Raw genomic sequence first — 3757 nt, forward strand, 5'->3', positions numbered from 1 at the left:
GCAGTACCGTCCTGCCCTGGTCAAATCTGGCCAGTATATGGGTTTAATACCCAGTCTGCCTCTCCTTCAAAGTGAAGAGAACAATGCACACTTGTAACCAAGCAGAGATTTTCCCCAAGCACTCCAGTCAAAGCTCACTGGTTTAGATTGAAACAAAACAAGTTTATTAACTATAAAAAATAGATTAAGTGATAGCAAACAGATCAAAGCAGATTACCTAGCAAATAAACAACAAATGCAAACTAAGCTTAATAAACTAAATAGATTAGATCTGAATAGGCAGATTCTCACCCTGAGAAATGATACAAGCAGATTCTTAAGGGGAAAGCTACACTTGCTTTACAGTTTGGAATCTCCAGGTCTTCCATACACAGGCTAGAAATCCCTTTAGCCTGGGCTCAGCACTTCCCCCCTTTCAGTCTTTGTTCCTCAGGTGTTTCCAGGAGTCTTCTTGTGTGGGGAGTGAAGAATCCCGTATGATGGCACTCCGTGCCCCATAGAGCTTTAGCATATGGTGGAAACCCTTTGTTTCAAAGCTTGGTTCTCAGACCAGTTTGTGGAGAAATACTGGCATCTCAAGGTGGAGTCCAGCGTCATGTGGCCTGGTCACATGTCCTTGTAGTGTCATAGCAGCCATTATTTACAGGCTGTCTGTAGCATTCTCAGGAAGGCTCACTTCTATGGCCTACTATTTTTCCTAATGGCCCATTACCCTGAATAGGCCCTTCCACACCCACTATCTAGACAGAAAGCATCTTGTCTAGTGGGCGTTACCCAGGTGCGACTACATTTAAAATACAGATACAAAGTCAGCATTTATAACTTTAGATACAAAAATAATACACGCATACCAATAGGATAATCCTATTCAGCAAATCATAATCTTTCTTTACACAACCTTACATAATCCTTACACAACCCATCTTGCAAAAAATGCAACATAATTATTCCATAATCATATCATCATCATATCACTGCGAAGAATATGGTGTGCAGTGTCACAGGGCTGGCCATGCTTTAGAAACCGTCAGGGATTGAACTCGCATACATTAGCGATGGGTCATTCTAAGAACCTGGGCGTAGGTAAATAGGAAACTATGCTGCCTGTGACGCTTGTATGTGAGTGACAGGGAGGAGGACTCCCCAAGCCTATAGATGGGCTTCATCTGCTCCATTAAAATAAATAGCAGCAAGATCAAGCCCTTAAAAGCCTTTCAGTATGACATTGCCTCACAGACTGACTAGTTTACAAGCAGCTTTCGGAGCCAGCCTGAGGGGCAGACTATATAGGCCATCTTGGGGGCTGATGTGGTAGGAGAAGCTCCAGCCAGACTAACCCACCACCAGGTGGGACAGCATTAGAGTGGGGAGCCTCTCCACTGCACCGGCTGGCAGCAGCAGCCTGGCACCTCAAACTGTCCAGCACCAGCCTTGCTTTGGCCTTATTAGAGTTGGTTCTGGGAGCGCCAGTCGGGAGCAGTTCTAACCAGAAGCCATGTCAAGTAGATGTGTCACCTTGACATGTGAGTTTAGGGACAGTGGCTTTGTCATAGGGCAGGCATGCCTGGAGCACACTTCTATGGCTGGCAGGGGCACAGCAAGTGGGCCTATCTCTGGTTCCCTCCTTCAGAATCCTCAGGAATAGTCCGAACAGTCTGAGTACAAATATAGCCCTTGTGGGGTTCATTATAAACATCCCCTGCACATAAACCATAAGAAAACAAGTCCCAGTACCAAGCCCCACAGCCATAACCTATACAGTACATCAAATAAAGCCCTTGCAGGCCTGCCCTGTCTCTCCCAGCTCCCAAGAACCAGCAGGCAGCTCCCCCTGCTCCTCTCTCAGCCTTCAGCCCTCTCTAGCCTTCTCTGGCCATGGCTTTCTGTCTTAGGAAGGATAGCTAGCTGTCTCCTCCACTGGTTTCCTAGCCGTAAGCCCTTCTTAGCTTCCTGGTGTTGGCTTTGGCTCTTTCATAGATTCCTAGGCCAGAAGGGACCATTGTGATCAGCTGGTCTGACCTCCTGTATAGCACGGGCCATAGAACTGCCACAGAATAACTCCTAGGGCAGATCTTTCAGAAAAAACATCCGCTTTTGATTTAAAAATAGTCAGTGATAAAGAACCCACCATGACCCCTTGGTAAATTGTTCCAATGGTTAACTGCTCTCACTGTTAAAAATGTACACCCTCTGGAAGCTCAGCAGGCTAGCACCTCCGCTGGCTTCCTGCAAAGTCCCCCTCTTTCCTTTCCTTTGCAGATTGTTTTCTGCAGCTTGTCCAAGATACCTCCCTGTGACAGTCAGCCCTAACTCACTGGGCCTCTCTTCCTCTCAAATTCTCCCTGGACTTTTATAACCCTCCACACCAGGCTGCCCCATCCCCTTAATTAACCAAACTGGGAGCTCCTGTTCTGGCACCAGAGGCTGAACCTGCTTCATTGACAGAGGCCAACCACCCAGTGAGAAGCTTCCTTTCAGCCATGAGTCTGCACTGGAGAGAGGTGCTCTGACTACAACCGTAGGAAAAGCAGGGACCCGAACAGAGGTGGCCTAGCATGCAGAAGCTTTGAGCAGGAGTACGTATAGTCCTTTGCTGACATGTTCATTAGTGCTGCTGTTTGGGGGCTGGTTCCTTAGTGTAGGTGAGTGATTGTGAATGTGTTGCCCAGTGTCTCCATGTCGCCACACAGTTTGTTTGGTCAGAGGGGGTCACTATCTAGGGAGGTTGTGGAATCCCTGTCATTGAAAGTTTTTAAGAACAGGTTGGACAAACACTTGTCAGGGATGGTCTAGGTTTATTTTCTGTGACTCTAATAAAGTAAGTATTGGCAGAACTGGTGGGATTTTTAAATCCCCACTTTTTCATTTAATACAGTGTTCTGAGTGATCAACTTCTTTATTAATATTAATTTCCTTGCCTTCGAATGGTAAGCTCAAGCACTTTGATAAATACACACAGACACACACAATAATATTAAGTCTTTACCTAGTGCCGTACATCAATGCACATCAAAGCATGAATATTAATGATCACAGAACTGCTCTCAGACACTGTACCATGTATGTATTATGCACATTTCACAGATGGGAGTAGCTAGGCAGAGCAGCTTGCCCCAGGCCACAGAATAGTTTGGTGTCAGAGCCAGGATTAGACTTGCGGTCCTGGCCCCCAGTCCTATGCTTGGATCATTAGGTGTCTAGGTACCTATACAGTGATTGGCACTGTAATCTTTAGAGGAGCCTAAGGGAGTCAGGTGCCTAACTGACTGAAATTCAACTCCTTTGAAAATCGCAGCCTAAATACCTAAGGCAGAAAAGCCTTCATCTGCCTTCCAACCACCATGACTTGGAGTGCAGCGGAGAAGGCCTAGGAAGTGTGTAAACTTTGCTGCTGCAGGCTTCTCTGGTACCATTCCCTTTCAGGAATTCCCTAGAACACTCTGCTGTCTTTGGTGTCCCAGCTGGTACTGCTCGCTCTATCAACAAGGAGGCAGCATGCATGCAAGATTAATTAAAGATGCACCTGACTGGAGAACAAAGGCATGACCGCTACAAGATTCAGGTGTATAGGAAATCTGCAGTTTCCTATTTGCTTACAGGACAAGAGTGTCTACCTGTCATTGAAAAGTCACTCTAGCAGAGCTGTGTTCAGAGCGTAGCAGAACATCTCCGTGCTCGGGGTCTGCACATTCACCATTTGAAGGCTTACACACTTTGACAACAAACGGAACATCTGGGTTTTATTTCCCGGCTCTGC

This window comes from Eretmochelys imbricata, chromosome 1 (assembly GCF_965152235.1).
Source record: "Eretmochelys imbricata isolate rEreImb1 chromosome 1, rEreImb1.hap1, whole genome shotgun sequence".
Lineage (NCBI taxonomy): Eukaryota > Metazoa > Chordata > Testudines > Cheloniidae > Eretmochelys > Eretmochelys imbricata.